At 31.7% G+C, this 22,411-nt stretch overlaps 1 protein-coding gene across 3 annotated transcripts in view; it reads left to right on the top strand.

Annotated features, from left to right (window-relative positions):
- LOC140450377 (puratrophin-1-like) overlaps window positions 1–22,411 on the top strand; it is a 1,292,549-nt gene that overhangs the window by 1,031,586 nt on the left and 238,552 nt on the right. The gene's annotated exons all lie outside the window — the stretch shown is intronic.

Below are 22,411 nucleotides of genomic sequence, written 5' to 3'. Positions count from 1 at the left end.
GGATTAGGGATTAATTTGTGCCGAAGGTTTTTCAAAGCTCTCGGTGACAGATCGGTCGATCACATGCACCGACTGGAGAGTCCCTCCTCTTTGTTAAGCTTTTTTAAAATGCCAATTAGAACAATCAAATTTGTATCCACCAAAAACTTGAACAGTTCTTCATATTAACATTCCATATAGTTGTTTAGTAGTAGTGTCAAATTCAGTTTCTGTTTTATGAGTATTACAAATCATAAAACTGCTTACCGTTTAACAATCAATATTATACAAACCATCGAAACATCTACTTCCATAATCGAATACATTACAAAATGGGGAACAAATAAGTCCAAATATTATGTTATGCAGACAACGCCGCATTAATCGCCGAGACAGAAGACGAGCTCCAAAGATTAACACATATCTTCAACATAACAGCCAAGAAATACAATATTATAATATTAGCAGAAAAATGTATAACAATATTTAAATACCCACTACGATGTAAAATCAAATTGATGGGAAAATAATAAAGCAGGAACAAAGGTTTAGATATCTGGGAATAGTTATAGTTACGTTGATGTTGAAGAAGAACTACAACAACAAAGCTTAAAAGTAAGTACAGCGGCGAGATCTCTTAATGACACAATCTGGAAGAACAAACACCTATGACAAGATACAAAAACAAAAATCTATAATGCAGCAATTATACCTATATTAACATACACGGCGGAAACAAGACCTGACACATCTAAAACGAGACGACTACTAGAAGCAACAGAGATGAAAATACTTCGACGAATATCAGGGAAAAGTCTGTTGGATAGAGAGAGAAGCGAAAACATCAGAAGAGCATGCAATATAGAAGACGTAAATAGATGGGTGACAAAACGGAAACAGGAATGGAACGAACTCATTAGTAGAATGGCAGAGGATAGGATAGTACGAATAGTACGAGATAAGTCACCAAATGAACAAAAAAGTATTGGCAGACTAAGAAAAAGATGGTGCGATAATTTAAACCATTTCTGAGGCTAATATTGAAGAAGAAACAGGCTTTAAAGCGTACATATAAGAAGGAAGAAGCAAAATAAGTTTACCGTTTATAAAACAAAATCCTTATATTTTTAAAATCAAACAGCTTGTCACTTGAATTCTATTGGCAAATATATTAAATGTCTGTATTTTTAATATTATGGGTTCAATGCATCTCGACCATATAAGTCTTAAACAGAATAGTTCAATGCGAAGTTGACTTGGACATAGATGATAAAAAAAAACGGGTGTGGCCGTCCAGTGGGACTGCCGGTAGAAGTTATACTTCTATACACGCGTTCGCCGCTAAAAATTTATATAAGAGTCAATCTGCACAATCATTACATATGTAATGCTATAGGTAAGAGAGAGCAGAAAGAGAAAAAGAATTAGTTATATAGGTATATGGTGCATCGTTTGCTGTATATAAACATTTGACCTGTAATAGGAGTATAGTAAATGAAGGATTGTATCAATATTTTAATGAAAATATATATTTTTATTTTTATATATGTATAAAAGGAGTTGAATGCAAAAAAAAATTTTTACACATACTCTCCAGTAAAATTCATTGTTTATTTTGTTAATAATATAAAAATTACAATACAATAAATACACTGCAGCATAATTCAATATAATAATACAATATAAATTAAAATGTAATATTCATAAGTATTTAAAACTGCCAATATACATAACTTACTTTACGAAGATAAAAATAAATAACCAACAACTCGGATTATGTTGTAAATTTTCATTTTATTTTAAAATTTATGTTTTTTGCGTATATTACATATATTTAATAATATTAACGTTAGGTTTTTAAATATTTTAAAAATAAAAAATAAAATTCATAATTGGGATTCGAACTCACAACCACCAGCGTATGAACCAAACACGTAAAAAGGATTTGCCAATTAGACATGACACTAACGTATTTCAAAATTGACAGTAAAACAGTGATTATTTTGAAATACAAAAGCCTAAAATAATTATAAACGTTTAATTTTAAATAATACAAAACATATCACATAAATAATAATATTAATACATATTATATTGTATATAATATTATATATATATATATATATATATATATATATATATATATATATATATATATATATATATATATATAATATATACAATATTATATATATAATATATATAATATTAAATATATATACAAAAGGAACATTTTTATTCTCGAGAGAGGAAGAGAGAGAAAATATATCTTCTGTCTCTCTCTTACTCATTATCTTACATATGTAATGGTTTCACAGATTCACTCTCATGCAAATTTCCAACGCCGACCGTGCGTATAGAAGTATAACTTCAAAAACTTTGAATATGGGTATATAATGAGAGGGAGCAGATACTGAATACTACCATTAATACTCAACGAAAAGATCGAGGAAAAAAAAGAATTAGTAGGAAGAAATATTCATGGCTCCGAAACCGTCAATGAACTGGTTATCAGCAGATGAATTGTTACATTCCGCGAAATATCGAGGAAAATATCGACAAATAGTCATAAAAGCTTCCCACACCTAATTTGGGCACTGTTCTCAAAGAAGGAGAACATTAAGGCGTATCTAAATCTTATATATTATGACCATCTGGCATTTCTGCTGAAAGAAATATATCCTTAACTGCTGGTAGGATAATTATAAACTGATTAATTTATCAAGATCTTACAGCATTTATTTCCTCTTTGCTTATATTCTATTTAATTTTATTAGACTTTTTCAATTCAATTTTACACATCTTGAATTAACAATCTTTCAATAAAGTCGTCTCAGGAACGCACCTCAAAAATATTGACAATCATTTTAAACTTTATCAACTTTAACGTTATCAACTTTAAAATGTATAATATGAATAAAGCAGATAAAGTTAAATTATTAGATGAATTTTTTGCATTACCAAGTAACAAAACAAACCAATTTATTTAATTTATGTTTTGAGAACGATTTCCGAGTATTTTGAGGGTAACCATTACATTGAACGATTTAAAGATATCGTTTATCAGTGTGGTTACATTGCGAAATAATATAAATATATCTGTGATTTACATATAAACTATTTAATTTTTCTACTACTAATAATTCGATTATGTCTAGAGTTGTTTTCCCAGTAAATATCGATTTAAAATTTTCGTAACTAAATTATATATCAGACGTGAACGGCTAATACCGTATCCTAAAACTAGGCCACATTCTCCTTATCAAAGTGATTTAATTTCAGGTTTAAAGAATTCGTGTGGGTAGGAAAAATCCGGTGGTAGGCCTTAAAATTCAAAAGCATAGGCAGGTGCCTGATATGACGAAATGGCGAATGCAAGAGGCGTTAATAGATCTCGGGTTTTCAGTTTTTTCTTTGCGTTGGTTCGTTTGGTAATGCGCCTACTTACTTATAGGCCTGTACTGCGCATTTAAGTGACCAAAACTATGGCAAAAGTTTTATTATTTGGTATTTTAAACTCTATAGAATTGGCTGTAATTTGATTAAAATGTATTGGTCATTTACACTTACAATTATAGTGGAAACTAAAATCAGAGTTTGTTTTATTTCATACACTAAATTGATTGCAGTTTTTTTTTTAACTTTCCCTGATGCATTTATGTACATCTACTTTCAAACTTTTTTTGGCTCTTTTTCTTTTCTTCTCAAGACTTTGTCTTTATGTAAGCAGTACGTAGTTTGACGGTAATATACTTAAGGTATTTATAATTATCGAAATTATTGGTCTTCAGGTTTAAGCTTCAATTCTTTCACTATACTTTCTTAAGTAGGTTAGGTTAGGTACTGTTATTATTAAGCATGCTTGTCGTTGAAGCTTATTGAGCGTCTCTCTGGTGGCTTTTGTTGATATTTAGACCACCATAATAGTGCTCCATAATAACAGGTCTGACTACCGTCATATAACCAGTTGATCTGTTTGGGTTCCATAACCGGTATCCTTTGACATCCTTCGCCAAAGAGGAAAGCTTCGCTTTGGTGGATATTCTTTTCAGATAGGCACTCCATTTAAGTTGTTTATATAGTATTACTGGAGCGGCCATCCACATTATCTAGATCCGTCTCTTTGTGAAACTGATTACTAGGATTTAAGGTACGGTTTCGTTATTGCCGCTCGAGCGGCTGTGACTTGCGACTGCGATTGACTGCAGTCGCAGTCGCAATATAGAGTGTTTTATTTTGTGCGCCTCTTATTTCATGCGATTGTGTTTATTTGATTGATTTTGATTAAAATCTAATACCGTCATTATGTTTTATTTCTTTACTCCGTTCGGAGTACCAAAAACTGAATTCACTACGAATTTTAACCATGATGAACGACAGGTGGAATGCAATTTTTAGATTCCCTTACCGAGTAATTTATCAAGCTGTTTGCTTTGCAAGTTTTGGAAGGCACAGTGGTAAAAATTTGAATTCGGTTTCGGCAGGTAGAAATTGTATGATTTCTCTTTTTGTTATTAGATGGCGTAGCTACGTCCGTAAATAGTTATATTGATAACTATTGGTCTACGACGGGATAGATTTTGTTTCGATTTTGAGCAGTGGCTATACCGCTCTGAGGAGACTTAAAGAGGTCGAAATACGTATAAGCGGCTTGCCGCTGCCCTGTATCGAAACAAAAATCTAATACCGTCATTATGTTTTGATTTGGATTAGTTTAAAAGATCATGTTGTATGATGTGCATGGTTTAAGTCGTTTAGTTGACTGATACCGACAAAATGAATAACAGTGATCTTTTAAGTACAATTCTCTTACAAGAAGAGGAAGACAAAGAATGGCTACAACTGGAATTATTACAAAAGGAACGATGTGGGAAACACGATATATTTATTTTCTAACTGAACATGCTATTTTTTCCAGGCATTCTCTTTGTTTACTTATACATTTTTATTGTTTTCGTGTTCGTAATAAAAAATCTGAACTTCTCTCACCAATATCTCAACTTCATTTGCATTGAACTTGGCCATTTTTATTGAACGACTGCGATTTTAATGGTTCACCTAGCAGCCGAGTCGCAACTGCTGTGGCTCGATCGTACTGGTCTGCGACTGAACGGCGTCAACCAAAACGTATATGTGTAAATTGTATAAAACCAGTGCCATCAATGTAGTCGTAGTCGCTATTGCGACTCAATCGCAGTCTCGAGACTCACCAACGAAACCGTTCCTTTACAGAGAGTTTTCCCTGTCGTACCACCTAATAAGGATCTTTAATGTTTGTTGGAGTGTACTGGATAAAACATTTCCGTATTGTATTTTCCTGTTAACAAAATTACTATATCATCCGCATAGGATTGCACTTTTACCCCCTGTGCGTCAAGAAGCGATATCAAGTCATCCTCTAGGAGTGACCACAGAAGGGGAAAAAGCACTCCTCTCTGTGCTGTTGTAAATATAAAATGTTATATTAATTTTAGTATATTTTTCGTTCTCTCACATATTGGCTTGGATCTTATGCGACAGACTGTACTTTTTGCCTGCAGGATATTTGTGTCATAAATACCTTATAAGGGCCTTGGATTATAACTGACGCCGCCCTGTCGACACTTTTAGATAAAGATTGGTTCAAGTCAAAGGAATCGCAGGTGTGATTTGTGTTCTCAACTTGCAAGCCGAATGTGCGGGTGTGTGTGGTCTCGGTACTCTATCGATCTCTGAGTCTCAAAAATGCAGTGAAAAAGTGCATTTAGTTTTCGCTATATTCGCGCGCCCCCAGAACACTATGTAAATATTCTGTATGCTGTGTAAATAGTCTCTAGTTATTAAATGTGCAGTACAGTATCAATTTATTACGCTTTATTTCTCGCTAAGTACAACCCGATTAAACCAAACACATAAGGAATCATCGCCGTGAAGTCTGCTTACTTATATCGAAGGAATCTCGTTAACAGTCCTTGGTCCTAAAATATTTGGTACTGTACCCACTGAGGAAACGAATTCAATAAACTTTCCCACAACAATAATTGGTGGAGATCAGACAAAGTTTCATCACTGTGCCTCATATTGGAGTGACTCATTTTCTGAACTACTTTCTTCAGTATGTAATGTGTAGATTTATAAAAATATTCCGTGCTTGATAGTTATTCTCACTGGTATAAAGTACTTTGATGATACAAGTAATCAATGATCATACTGTAGTTATTGTATGTGTGTTTGTTTATCCTTGTGCTCAAAGAATTAATTTAACACCTGAAAATCATTTTGTAAGAATCGTTTATGAATCTACTTTCGTAAATACTTCATAAATAAAGTAAATAAACCAAATTAAATACCAACATCTCACACCACGACTGTTTCTTCTCGGCCTAATATGGTCGAATTATCAATTTTTATTGCATTACCTTTTTCGCCGGGTCGCCTACGTACCATTCAACCGAAGCGTATAATGCGTTATGAAAATGAGGACTACCAGAATTATGTAACGAGAAGTGTAACATTGTCTTCGGTGTTTAAAATATGCACATGATTCGACCGTGACCCAGAAAGGGGAAGGAACACGTGGTGACCTTCGCAAAAAGAATCTTCCGTATTGACTCACTTTAAGTTTTTTTCTTAGACAAATAGTTGTATAAGTAGGTTATAGATGAAATTGGCACCGGCTGTTGAAGTAGTAATGCATTAGAAGATATTTGAATAATTACGCAATTAAAGAAATTAAACATCTTGGAATACCAAATTCGAGTAGTATTTTTGGTTTTATTTCAACACTGCTGTTGTGTATATGAATTAATAATAAAAAATAATAAATAAAGTCGCTTTCTCCTTCTTTTTAGTTTAAAACTGTGTTTTATGTAGTGGTTTATACTTTATACCAGTAACTGTCTAATTGTGGTAATTGTCTAGCTTTTTGATCCAGTATTTTGATGTTGTCGTGTATTCTGTACTGTTTTTTTTTGCACTATGATTTTACGGTTAAGTTAATCGACATATTCGGTCAACATAGTCTACACATTCCCTTAATAGTCTAGTCGGTATCTGTTTTAACAGGTTGGCTCCCATATGAATCAACAGTGATACACGAGCTTCAGTACCGGCATAAACTTGCATAGGCTTTTGCCTGATACCAAGCACATTGCGGCTATAAATTTATTCTTCGATTTATAGGTGTAGCTTTGAACGACTTAAATATGATACCGGAATAACTTTTAGGAGTAATTTGCTTGTGATCACTGGAGATTTACATGGTATATGAATGAACCAGATACGACTGAAAAAACAAACTATAATAAAAAAAACGGGTGTGGCAGTCCAGTGGGACTGCCGGTGGAAGTTACACTTCTATACACGCATTCGCCGTTACAAATTTATTTGGGAGTCAATCTGCACAATCATTACATATGTAATGCTATAGGTAAGACATAGCAGAAAGAGAAACATAATTAATAACAACTTACTAACAATTAATAAACAACTTTTGACCTGTAATAGGAGTATAGCAAATGAAGGATTGAATTAATATTTTGATGAAAATGTATATTTTTATTTTCATATATGTAGGAAAGGAGTTGAATGCAAACATTTTTTTACACATACTCTGCAGTAAAATTCATTGTTTATTTTGTTATTAATATAATAATACAATACAAATTAAAATGCAATATTCATAAGCATTTAAAAATGACAATAATATACATAAAAAAATACACTACAATACAGTCCAACATAATTCAATATAATAATACAATACAAATTAAAATGCAATATTCATAAGTATTTAAAAATGACAATAATATACATAACTTTTCTACTTACGCATATATGTTTAATTTACCATGTAATAATATGAATAAAAAAGTCCTCCCCGACTGGGAATCGAACCCCGGTCTCCCGCGTGACAGGAGGGGATACTGACTACTATACTACTGAGGACATGACACAAACGTATTTCAAAATTGACAGTTCTGGATCATACAGTGATTTATTGAGATTATTATTTTGAAATACAAAAGACTAATATAATTATGAATATTTAATAAATAATACAAAACATATCACATAAATAATAATATTAATAAATATTTTATTGTATATATAATATTATATGTATATATATATATATATATATATATATATATATATATATATATATATATATCTTTATATAATATATATATAATATTAAATTATATATACCAAAGGAACATTTTTATATTCGAGAGAGGAAGAGAGAGAAAATATATCTTCTGTCTCTCTCTTACTCATTATCTTACATATGTAATGATTTCACAGATTCACTCCCATACAAATTTCCAACGTGGAGCGCGCGTATAGAAATATAACTTTAAAAAAGTCCTCCCCGACTGGGAATCGAACCCCGGTCTCCCGCGTGGCAGGCGGGGTACTGACTACTATACTACCGAGGACATGACAAAAACGTATTTCAAAATTGACAGTTCTGGATCATACAGTGATTTATTATCGGATCGATAGCCAAGCGGGCTGGGCGGCTGGCTTCTCCTTCGCTTCACTGCGAGAGATGTCAGTTCAATCCCCAGCTCGGTGTACAGAAAACAAAAAGGCTAACGCAGCAGTTTAAAATTCTAAATGAATATGCGGCTTAGTCTAGAATATGCTGGTATCTGATCGGCCTATGGTGGAGCAGTACGGCAAGAGATAAGGGCTTGCGGCTTGGTGATATTCCTCCATAGATCCCTACGGAAGGGCGTGTGCCGCCTAAATACCGGGTATATATATATATATATATATATATATATATATATATATATATATATACTATTTTGAAATACAAAAGACTAATATAAGTATGAACATTTAATAAATAATACAAAACATATCACATAAATAACAATATTAATAAATATTTTATTATATATATAATATTATATGTATATATATCTTTATATAATATATATAATATTAAATTATATATACAAAAGGAATATTTTTATATTTGAGAGAGGAAGGAAGAGAAAATATATCTTCTGTCTCTCTCTCTTACTTATTATCTTACATATGTAATGATTTCACAGATTCACTCCCATACAAATTACCAACGTGGAGCGCGCGTATAGAAGTATAACTTTAAAAAGAGAAAAATATGTATTGGTTGTTACCAGAAAGAGTAAGAAATTTACAAAAAGTCTAAAGTAGCAGCAAAAAAGGCTAAACTGCTTTCTACTATTCGTATTAGTTACCTAAATGCTCCGGCGTTATGTTTGGAATGTTTTTAAAAAAGACACTAGGATAATATTTTTGTGTTATTTTGTGTTATGTAACTTTTTATAATAAAATATTCAGCAAACAATGCGAGATTATTTTAATAATAGTAACTTTTTACGTCAGATCCTGCTATTTTTCTATTCCTTTTGTAACTTGATTCTAATGAATCACCCGTGATGCCAACTTGTCCGACATGCTATTAAGTTCACTTAAGTCCCACCGACTTACTCTGTTTGCTCGATTTTATATACCAACAATATTAATGGTCATTTAAACTACACTTAGCACGGTATCACGGGTGATACATATTGTTCAGAAATAAACTAAAAAAGTTGATGGCTGGTGATTCATATGGTATCACAACGCAGAATTATCACAGTATAATTGTTAGTAGACCTGTTAAGTTATTTGTAAAGCATATAAACGCTGCTTTTTGCATAAATAGCTCCAAAATATCACTACAAATGATAATTTCATTATGCGCGAGTTATTTTCCCCCTTTTGTCGCATTTATCTCAAGCACTGTTGGTTTAGGAACAATTTTGTATCAGACATAAAAGTTTTGTAAGTATATTCTACGTAAGATAATGTTTGTTTCAAACCTTATCAAAAAATACAGAAAAACAGAAAACAGAAAAAAAAAACAGTTAAAAAGGTTTTTTTGCGAGTTTAGTTACAATACTAAAATTATTGAATATAGGATCTTCATATTCCGAGACAGAAAACAATTTTAATATGTTTAATCATCACACTAAATTTCATTCAAATAGATTCAATAACTTTTGCATTATAATTTTTAATGAATAATTTTCAAAATTATTCAGGTCAAAAACTAAAACTTTTAGATACTTGATAATGTTTTTGGATATAGAAGAGCACCCAAGATTTTAAATTCATTTTGAAAAATTAAAATCCGTCTATTAGAAAAGCCTAGGAAATTTTTAAAAAATTGTTTAAATTTTAGGCTTATAAAAAATTTAAATAACTTCATGAATTGTTGATCGATTTTAATTTTCAAAACGGGTATTAAAAGTGCTTTGGAAGAATCTTAAAAAAATAAGAAAATAATAAAATAAATAATAGTCGGTTTATTAGTTCAACAGTTATGATCGTTCAAAGTGAACTGCGGTTTACAATAAAAATATAAGGTTCTAAGATATGTTTCTTAACAAAAACCTTTCATTAATTAAAAAATAAATGCTTTCAAAAATGCTTATAACAGTTATTTTTATTTTAATATTTTTATTATAATTTAATTATATTCCATTATATATTTAATATTCCATTCTAGGCTTTATACAGTTTGGCTGAGTATCATAGTCTTCCTAAGCTTTTTACAGTTTGGCTGAGTATCATATTCTTTACTACGTCGTCATCATCGATCTCTTTTTTTTTTTCTAATTGATATGCATTTTTTTCAAGAAATTCTATTACGACATCCTCAATTTTTTTTCTGTGGCTATCTTTTCGTCATAATCAATGTGCACTTCGATTTCCGTAGATGTCTTGGAAATTACTGCATTTTTTGTAAATTGGTCTTGGCAATGAGTACAGTAATCAGAACATTTCACACTATGTTTAAAGCAACTACATGTTTTGGGGCAGTCATTTTTGCAGTTACAGCTAATCGTTTTTATTAAATTTTTTGGTAGTAGCTTCTGTAATGTCCTGGAAGATTTTAAACCATTTTTTCAAGCTCCTAACTCCAGTCTGTAGAGTTCAAATGAGTTCAAACTGCTGAACTTAGTAATATATTCTATAACATTGTTGTCCTACTGCAGATTAAGTAGGTTAGGTTGAAAGTTGATTGATAAATGAAAGTTCTTTTCTGGCATCCTTTCAATTTAATTGGTCACTCGACACTGAGGAGTAGGCAAATTGAGACCTCAGTGCCGTTTGACGGTTACAATACTGGTACGTCACGAGTGAGGGGAGTAGGCAGATTGAGACCCCGAACTCGAACGGAATCGTATCCATATTGAAAATGGCTCCAAAATGGGTGCCAAAACGTCGAGCATTAAATTATCAACGCGGTTCTTCCCGAGAACTTAGTGCTTTTCATATATATATATATATATATATATATATATATATATATATATATATATATATATATATATATATATCGCTAAGATTAATACTATTACAGGAATTAATATTAAACTTGACAGTTTTCCGGGTTGAACCGCGTCTTGATTCTCATTGCGCCGAGCTTTCGACATCCTCTTCAATGTCTTCTTCAGGGCTTCCGGGTTCTCAGTCTCCCGAGCCTCCAGACACTACTATACTAATCACTAATCAATGCATTACTGGTGCTGGGAATAGAGGACGGGTCATTTATACCGTCGATGGTGACGTGGTTTAGGTTGAGGTTATATTGAGTTATATTGAGTTGAGGCTCCTATTGTGCGAATTTTTGGTTGTTTAAAGAACCTATAAATTTTATTATTACGTATTTGCAAATGCAATATATGATTTTTTTGGCTCGCGAGACTCCGATTTAATAAAAAACATCAAAATTGGTTATAGCGGAGATAATGGAAATTTTTAAGGACGGGCTACTTTTAATTGACATTTGAACCAACTTGTAGTGGTCTGTAAGTAATGTAAATTTGTACCCAATTATTGCTTTAGATACTAAAGGTTTTTGTTTAAAAAGCAGATCTTAGGAGCTTATATTTTTATTGTAATCGCTGTCAACTTTGACCGATCATATTTTCAAGTATTTGATCGATCATATTTTTTCTTTCTTTTTAAAATCGATCAACAACTCGTGGAAGTTATTCAAATTGTTTAAAAGCCTTAAATTTAAACAATTTTTTTTAAATTCTCTTGGCTTTTCTAATCGACGAATTTTAATTTTTCAAAATGGGTTTGAAGTACTTAGGTCTTGAATGCTATTCTATATGTAAAAAATTTTCAACTATCTAGAAGCAAAATTATTTTGAAAAAACTGTTAAATAGATTTTGATGAAATTTTGTGTTATGATTAAACATACATATTAGAGTTTTCTTTCTCGGTCCTAGTGTGAAAGTTCGAAGTTTGATTTTAGTAAGGAAAATAAACCTACAAAAAATCTTATTTAAACTTTTTTTTGTGTTTTTTAGTATTTTTTCAATAATAATTCTATAAGATTTAAAACTAGCACTATCTTATGTAAAATGTAATTATAAAACTTTTATGTCGACACAAAATTATTTTAAAGCCAATAGTTCTTGAGATATCGGCGAAAAAATGAGGAAAAATATCGAATTTTTTGAATTTTTTTTATTGAATTGTTAGATTTCATGTAAATCTGTGTTCGTTGAATATTGGTAAAATCGAATATTTATTCCGGAATTGTAACGTGTCTTTTTATTATTTTAATTTATGGGATCAAAATATGATGAAAATTCTACCCAATGCAAACATTTTCTACCAAATTGTCGATAAAAAACTTCTTAGAATACTTTCTATACTCGTATATATAATAAAGCGCCTTTGTCCTACGGGTCGACATTCTCATAAAAACTATTATAAATGAGTTTTTGTACTGTTCACTATAGATCGAGCAATTTCAATGGCTAATAAAACCCTATAAAAACCTACTTAGGCGTAAGCAAAAATGTTGAATGGCTGTTTTTCTTAACATGTCAAGAATTAATATGGTCGCTTTGTTTGTTAATTTTCATTTTGTTTCATACGTGCTTGCGATGAGAGTTCTTCGAATAAGTCTTTGATGGTATAACTCCATTCACCACAACCTTTAGAATATTTCCATTAGGTAGTGATTGTTTTATGAGGTTTTCAACATTAAAGTCTAAGGTTCAACAGTAAAATCTTAGAAAGTATTAATGTGAAGCAAAAGAAGACAACAGAAACATTACGAATAAATCCAAAATAATTATATTCTTCTTTTCAGGCATTATAGATTACGGTGCCTATAGATCTTAACATTGTTTTTCTTTGTTTTACGTTGAAAGAAACCCTGTTGATATACCTACACTTCATTATATTATTTTTTTGCATCTGTTATATTTTTTACCCCTATAATTACAAAATGGTGAGGATAAAAATGACGAAATAAAATATTTCCTGTAAAAAATGATCAAAATTTATGCAAAATAACCTATAAATTCTTCTTTAGGTACCGTCTCCTCTAAGGAGGTTGGTAATCATCACAGCTATTTTCACTTTTGAGATTGCAGCTCTGAATAAGTCGACGGAACTGCAATTATACCACTTTCTCAGATTATTGAGCCAGGAGATGCGTCTTCTTCCAATACTTCGTTTTCCCTGCATTATGGTTTGTAGCAACACATATTGTGCGGATTTGTAGCAACACACAACCTATAAATACTAAACAAATATTGTCCTTATTTGGTGTGCAAATTGTTGAATTAAAAGATTAAAATGATCAGACAGGGAAGCTATTATTCTTTACTTAAAATTAATCTTCAAAGGAAGGTTTTTTCTTTACAATAAATCCCAAGGAGGACGAGGTTTTCAAGACAATTTGATCTTGTTATTTATAATGAAATTAGTAGTTATGGTTTATTATGATATTACCGTAATACTAATAAATTCTTAATTTGAAATTTCTATCTCTTCATTACTTCGTTATTATCAAATTATAATGTTCTGTCAAGCAGCCCACCCGAGAACAGTTTCTAAAATTGTCTAATTTGGCTTCTTGTCGAGAAAACATTATATTTTGTATTTCAGTAAATAAAAGTGCGTAATTTTTCTTTTATCATGTTAAAAATAGAAATTCATTGGGATTCATTCGTTAAACTGGCCACTAAATGTGCTTGATCTTCTTTTGCTTTCGTCATGTTAAAAATAAAGTTTTTTGTTATTCTTTCGTCAGACGGGTGACCAAATGTGCTTTATCTTCTACAATACTACGAGAATTAACTTTAGTTGGCAGAAACGTACTAACACATCTGTACTAATTTCACCAGCTACCTTGAGACTCCTATTTTCACCCATCCTTCCACGGCGTATCCCTGTTGACAGACTCATACGCTTGTTTGAATTCTACAAAGATTTTATTTGATAGACTCATACGCTTGTTAGAAGTCTACAAAGATTTTATGTACATTAAGGTTTTACTCCAAGTCTTCCAGAAATCGTTTCAAATATTATCTATAATTATTGTTTTTTCTTATCCAAATGAGCCGCCATCCGCTTCCTGAATGCAAGCGGCTGTTGGCTGAAAATCAAAATTTTGTCTTAACGAAAACCATTTCAGACCGATTTTCTTCCTGTCTTCTAACAATGTAACAGCTCTTGAAAGCCCTGGATACTAATCACGCAAGATGGCAGTGCCATCAGCATGTTATAATAATATTAATTAGTTTAACATTAATTTCACTTCAAACTCTTTGTCGCGCTGTTTGAAAATTATATCCAAGTAGATATTGAATACCAGCGAGGATTTAATGCATCCCTGATCTTCTTACTGATCGTCTCTCTATTGGGAACTATCTTTTGCCGTCTTTACTACTCTATTTGTTGTCATTGGGCTTATATGGTCGTTCCATTCTACTCTTCTATTTCTTACCCAGTCCTTGATGTTCTCCATCTAGCATCTACGTCGTATGTATGTACTTCTAGGTCTGTTTCATAATGTTTTTATCTTTGCTGTTTCTAACATTATTTTTGTCCTCTCTGTGTCAGGTCGTGTTTCTGCCACGTATGTCATTATTGGTCTGATGACTGTTTTGTGAATTCTGCCTTTCATTTCTTTACCGATATTTTTATTTCTCCATATTGTTTCCTTCAGGCAACCTGAGGCTCTGTTTGCTCTATTCACTTGATTTTCCACTTCTGTGGATTCTTTGATAATGTGATGCCTAGATATTAAAACTCAATCACTTGTTCTATTATCTGACCTTCCAGCTCAAATTTACATCTTAGGAAATTTGCTGTTGTAATCATGCATTTTGTCTTCTTTGTCTTCTTCTTCATCTTTACTTCGAAAAAGTAGTATGGCGTCGTCTGCGTAGCATATTATTTTAAGTTGTTTTGTTGTTGAACAGTAGAGGACTCAGGGAATCTCCTCGTCTTGTCCTATTGCCAGCTTCATTTCTTCTTCTACTTTTACTTTTATTGCGCTATTTTATTAGTTTCGATCGTTTTGATTATTCCTAGAGGTTTCTCTCTTGCGCACAATAAGTGGATAAGATCCTTTAATTTGACCCTGTCAAATGACTTCTTAAGGTTCACAAAACGTGATAACAAAACCAGATAAGCTGGTTTGTTGTATTCTAATGATTTCTCTTGCACTTGCCTTATTATAAATATAGCGTCGGTGCAAGATCTTCCTGACCTAAAACCTGTTTGTTCTTCTGCTAGTATTATAATATCGTTCAGTTTATTTGTTATCACTTTGGTTGTTAAAGTATTTGTTTCATTTCTGATTTGTCTATAGTGGCTGTATGCCTGTTCTATTTGTTGTGTTCTGTATTGTAAAAAGGCTTTCTTTTTTCTTCGCATTTTGTCTTCACTTCGTCTCTAAACCATGAGGTTATGTTTTTATATTCCATGAACTATGTTATAGTATTCATTGCATCGTTTTGCCAAATTTTCCTCTGAAAATGCTATAAAAACAAGCCATTCGTCAGGTGTTTAACCAGTACTATACTTACATATCGCTAAAAAGCTTAATTTAAGCACTGATCTAGATCCACATTGTGTTTAATTTGTAAGTTCAATTGAGATATTCTCTAGCCCAGGTTTCTTGATTTTGTGACACAAAGAACTACATATTTTAAAATCTCAGGGCTTTCTTATTGCTTTATATTGCCCTGTATGTTTGGCTTGTCATCTTCAAACAATTAAGTTAGATTATATATTATATTCAGTTCTATTCCATCTTTCAAGCATTTTATCAATACTGTTTCGTTCATTATCTACTATAATTTAAGTGGTTTTTTTTATCATACATGCCAGAAAATTCATAAACTTTTAGACTAAGAAGACGACATACAAGAAAGAAGGAGACAAACGACAGAAAAGAATTGACCGACTAAGAAGTGCCAGATAACAGAGGAGGAAAATAATTGAAAAACGCAAAGTGATAGAAAACATCCCAGACGATTGGTCTGTTTAAGAAGTGACAAAGGACATTTGATAGCTGGCGCAAAGCCCACGAAAATAGAATAATAGGGTCGCGATGTTTAGTCCCTGATTAAAATATTATAGTTGCTACTGCGCATGCGGAGAGGGCGTGTTTTACAATGCAATTGAGATACAAAAATTTTCCAGGCTCAACCGTTGCATACTCTACTGCGCTTATTGAACATATCATGCTTATTTTCTAATTCTTCGATTTCTGTACATACATTCGCGATTCACTTTTCTATAGCCGCTCGTATTTTTTGTGATATTTCTCTTAATTTTCTTCTATATTCTACTTGTTCCTTGCATTGTCTTCTATATGCCATAACGTCTAGTATTTCTTCCGTCATCCATTCTTGAATAATTTTCATGTTGTGTCAACTTTTTCGGTTGTTCTTATTTCTTTCATGTAATTTTTTGCATCTTTTTCGATTTTACTTGTGTTGACGTCTGAAATAATTTTTGGTTTGACTCGTGTGTCGGGGACTAAAATGTTGTATTCAGATCCAATATCTACTCCAGGGTATGTTGTAACTCTACTGCCTTAGTTTTTTAAATATTTTTTTATAAGAATATAATGTATCTGATTATTTATTATACGTGTTGGATTATCACCAGAGACTCAAGTATACAGCATGTTTGGATGTAACTTGTAACATGTGCTGCATGCCAAACAGGTTCAATGCTTTCTGTCAGGCCATATTCCGCTAGGACATCTGATCTACGCCCTTTGCCAATTTTGACATTAAAATCAAACCAAGACGTATGTGATTTCGTTGGATTTTTAGGTTTTTAATGTTATACTAAGCTTTTTATACAGAATTTTCTTTCTGGGAATGTATTATATAAATAGTGAATATATTATACTTAGTTTCTGTAGTACAGTCTATATTTGTGCAGGTTAATATTAAGTGGAGAGGCACATAGGTGTAAGAGCAAAATTAAGTCACTTATTCGGACACAGATTAGGATGTATTTCTAGATTTCCCTTGATAACGAGAATTCTTATTCCATTTCTAGGCTGTGAGTCGCCGTTATCGCTGCCGCAATAATACAATGTATCATATTTGTGTCTGCATCTTCCTGTGTCACGCCATCGTAATTCGCTTTTACTCATGATTGACAATTTTTAGCGTTGGATCTCTTAAACAATATTTTTAAATTTTCCGGAAGCATAAAAGATTCTAACACTCCGTGTGCCTCTCATACTGTAGATTTTGCTATTATCAGTCGGAGGATTCTTGCTGCCTCAGACTAGGGGCATAGCCCATAGCCATAGCAATATTCTGGGAAATAGGTTTTTACAATAAGATTATTTGTAAATTATTTCCGGACTGAAAGTGTAAACATGTAAAAATATATATAATTTTAATTACAAATTTTGTGGTTTTTTCAACATTCACAGGAAAACAGTTCGGGAATCATATTTTGCGATTTATGGACAATTTTTACTCATTTCGTTCCAGTTTTCTTATATTATTGAGTGTGTGTATAAGATTCTGATAAAATAATGTACTGTTTTACGATATTCCTTAATATTTATTTTCTAATTGAGTGATTAAAAGTTCAAATAACATTATAACTTGGACCGGACCGGACCATAAAGAGATGAATTAAAAAAAAGTATTTCTCCAATTGATATTTTTAACAATAAACTTTAAACTACATTGTTAGTATAAACTACTAAACCAGAATTGCACCTATTATATTATAAAAAACGAATCGACCAAGTTCCCAAACAAAAGTTGATGTTGAAACTCTTCGCCCATTCACAAAACAACCTTTAATAGCGTAGGCAGTACGCATAAAAGTTTTTATAACCTTTAGTGTCCATGATGATGTCGATTTATTATAGAAAGAATCTTACGTCACTTAAGTATATAATGTTACAGTTATTTACGACTTATAAGGAGTATGAACATGTGAATTTTGATCTAACGGTGTCTTTTTCAGATAACTCGCTTTATTTTAGTAATTATCGTTCAAAAGGGAAAACTACAGTTAAAATATTATCATTTAAGCTCAATGAAGATCAAGCCCGAAGATCTAGTGCTATTTTTATTCACTTTTATTAATAAATTTTATTTAGTTTTATAATTTTTCCATTTTCTTTTTTAACACCTCTTTTCATTTCGTTCAGTGCTTTTATTTCAAATTATTGATTATTTATTTAGCGTATGGCTACATCACAGTTACGTTTTGTGTATAAGTAAACAGGACAATACATTACAAGAAATAAATAAATATTTGCTATTGTGATATCGCCGATTTTCTTAGTTACGTGGTGGGTGTTGTTCTTGGTAGAACTGGAAATTAAGGCTGTATTTTCCATGTTTGAGCGTATATACGTAGCTCACTCTTGTTGTTTCCCCATTCCGATCACATTGTGAGGCTGTGATCGAAAAATTGCAGAATATGTTGCAGACATATTATATATAGCCTTTTTTTAATCTCGTGTTGGTTTAGAATGGAAACGTTTGTTCTATGAGCTGTCTAAGGTATGCGCAGCATTCTACTCCAGCACCACATCTTAAAGGCATCAATTTTTTGGCGCTGATGTCCGCGAAGAGTCCGAGTCTCTGCCCCGTGTAGAAATATTGAGAATACAAGGCCATTCACCAGTCTCATCTTGATATTTTGAGAGATAGATCTGTCTTTCGAAACTTTTGTTAGGCGACTCATCGCATTTTTTGCCATACCAATACGTCTCCGAACTTCTGCTTCATAGTTACCATCGTTAGTTATTTTAGACCCGAGATAGACAAAACTGTCCACTATCTGGTATTCCTGTAACATGTTAGTCAGTTGAGTAGTGTGGAATCTGTCGACCACCATTATTTTTGTCTTCTCTTTATTAATTTTCATACCAACTTTATTGCTTTCGTACTCAACTCTTCGCAGGAGATTAAACATTTCTTGCTCTTTTGCTGCTATAAGTGTAGAGTCATCAGCAAATCTTAAATTTGAGATTTTCCTACCAGCCACTGTTACTCCACCGGCCCATCCATCTAAATCCATCTTTCTTGACTTGCTCACCATAAATGTTGAATAAGTCAGGTGAAAACACGTATCCTTGTCCAACACCTCTCTCGGTCTTGAATTCGTTTGAGAACTTCTGATCTAGTCGTACTGTTGCTATATTGGACTGGTACAGATGTTTAATAAGTGTCACCAGGTGCATTGATGTGCCTATTTCTATTAAAATGGATTACAGATTTATCCAACTTACACAATCAAATGCCTTTTGGTAGTCAACGAAGCATATAATCATAGGTGCTTGAAATTCTCTAGACTTTTCAGTGAGTTTTCTCAGGTTCAGGATTTGTTCCCGTGTATCATTACCCTTTACAAACCCCGCTTGTTGCTGAGGTATTTGCTAATGTAGACAGGTGATCAATCTGTTTTTGATGATATGCAACAATATTTTACTAACACGTATTATTAGTGACAGTGTGCGGTAGTTTTCACATCTGGTAGTAGTTCCTTTTTTGTGTAGCGGGATATAAATTGGGGTACACCAATCAGATGGCCATTTTCCTGAATTCCAAACAGCGATACAGATAGAATGGATGATATGTAATCCTTTGTTACCTAGTAACTGTAGTATTTCACCTGGTGTTGAATCAATGCCTGGAGATTTATTTCTCTTTAGCGATTTAATTGCATCTATGACTTCAGCAAGTAAGACAGTAGGGTAGTCAGAAGGCCATTGATTTTCTGCTGGTACCTCGTTATTTTTATATGGCCCACCACAGTAGTTTCGCCATGTTTCCAATATTTCGTCAGTACCGCTCTTTAGATTACCTTCATTATTTATTACAGACCACGTTTGAGATTTAAATTCTCAGGTAAGGAGTTTGATCTTCTGAAATAAATCCCTCGGTGCATTTCGACAGCTATGTTCCTCTATCTCTCTGCATATTTAAGAGATGTAATCAGCTTTGACTTTGCGGTACTGTTTAGGTGCCGCATATAGGTTCCACCAAGTAGATTATAGCCTGAGATTTTTCCTATTGAACTCAATTGGACTTCATTTTCTGTACGGGTTTCTCGTATTGGGATTAGATCAATATCATTTTCTGTTAATAATCTGTGCAGAATTTGGCATTTTGCTGTACCTATGCCTTTCTACATTAAGTTGGCAAGCTCGTAGACTGGGTTCAAGTTCTTTTGTCAGTTGGTCTTTAGAAGGTCAATTTGTTGGCAGTGTCATCTTAATAACTTAGTTCATTCAGTTTTAGTTTATTTAGTTCATTTGGTTCATTTAATTAATTTAGTTCATTTAGTTCATTAATTCATTTAGTTCATTTAGTTCATTTAGTTCATTTAGTTCATTTAGTTCATTTAGTTCATTTAGTTCATTTAGTTCATTTAGTTCATTTAGTTCATTTAGTTCATTTAGTTCATTTAGTTCATTTAGTTCATTTAGTTCATTTAGTTCATTTAGTTCATTTAGTTCATTTAGTTCATTTTGTTCATTTAGTTCATTTAGTTCATTTAGTTCATTTAGTTCATTTAGTTCATTTAGTTCATTTAGTTCATTTAGTTCATTTAGTTCATTTATTTCATTTAGTTCATTTAGTTCATTTAGTTCATTTAGTTCATTTAGTTCATTTAGTTCATTTAGTTCATTTAGTTCATTTAGTTCATTTAGTTCATTTAGTTCATTTAGTTCATTTAGTTCATTTAGTTCATTTAGTTAGTTCATTTTGGTCATTTATTTCATTTAGTTCATTTAGTTCATTTAGTTCATTTAGTTCATTTAGTTCATTTAGTTCATTTAGTTCATTTAGTTCATTTAGTTCATTTAGTTCATTTAGTTCATTTAGTTCATTTAGTTCATTTAGTTCATTTAGTTCATTTAGTTCATTTAGTTCATTTAGTTCATTTAGTTCATTTAGTTCATTTAGTTCATTTAGTTCATTTAGTTCATTTAGTTCATTTAGTTCATTTAGTTCATTTAGTTCATTTAGTTCATTTAGTTCATTTAGTTCATTTAGTTCATTTAGTTCATTTAGTTCATTTAGTTCATTTAGTTCATTTAGTTCATTTAGTTCATTTAGTTCATTTAGTTCATTTAGTTCATTTAGTTCATTTAGTTCATTTAGTTCATTTAGTTCATTTAGTTCATTTAGTTCATTTAGTTCATTTAGTTCATTTAGTTCATTTAGTTCATTTAGTTCATTTAGTTCATTTAGTTCATTTAGTTCATTTAGTTCATTTAGTTCATTTAGTTCATTTAGTTCATTTAGTTCATTTAGTTCATTTAGTTCATTTAGTTCATTTAGTTCATTTAGTTCATTTAGTTCATTTAGTTCATTTAGTTCATTTAGTTCATTTAGTTCATTTAGTTCATTTAGTTCATTTAGTTCATTTATTTCATTTAGTTCATTTAGTTCATTTAGTTCATTTAGTTCATTTAGTTCATTTAGTTCATTTAGTTCATTTAGTTCATTTAGTTCATTTAGTTCATTTAGTTCATTTAGTTCATTTAGTTCATTTAGTTCATTTAGTTCATTGAGTTCATTTAGTTCATTGAGTTCATTTAGTTCATTTAGTTCATTTAGTTCATTTAGTTCATTTAGTTCATTTAGTTCATTTAGTTCATTTAGTTCATTTAGATTACATAGGGTGCATGTGCAGTATTTTGCTGCGGACGCGGACTAACTTTACATCCCCCTTTAAAAGTAAAAAATGTGTATATTAATTAGATATTATTAAAAAAAAATGATAAATTATTGATATTTATTATATGTAGATCTTCGTATTCAGTCCTAGCCGTCTGTTTTGCCGCTTTTATTATTAGCGAGGAACGAAGCACTTATGCAGGATGAATTCGCTAGTCAACTTTTGCATTCGATTCGGGAAAGTGCCAGGAAAGTTTTTGAACAAAGTTTATAGTAGTACACTGAAAATGGCATTTTTGACTAAGAATAAGAAAAAATTTTAACTCGGAAAATATCAACAGGAATGAGTGCAATTTTTTAATCGGAGGTTGACGATGGTCCTCGAGCTACTTGGTATACAGAATGGATCTCGTCTTCGGGAGTTTCATGTTAATTTCATTCTAAATAGTCGACAGTCATTACT

This window comes from Diabrotica undecimpunctata, chromosome 9 (genome assembly GCF_040954645.1).
Source record: "Diabrotica undecimpunctata isolate CICGRU chromosome 9, icDiaUnde3, whole genome shotgun sequence".
Classification (NCBI taxonomy): Eukaryota; Metazoa; Arthropoda; class Insecta; order Coleoptera; family Chrysomelidae; genus Diabrotica; species Diabrotica undecimpunctata.
This window is presented reverse-complemented; position numbering and strand designations above follow the sequence as displayed.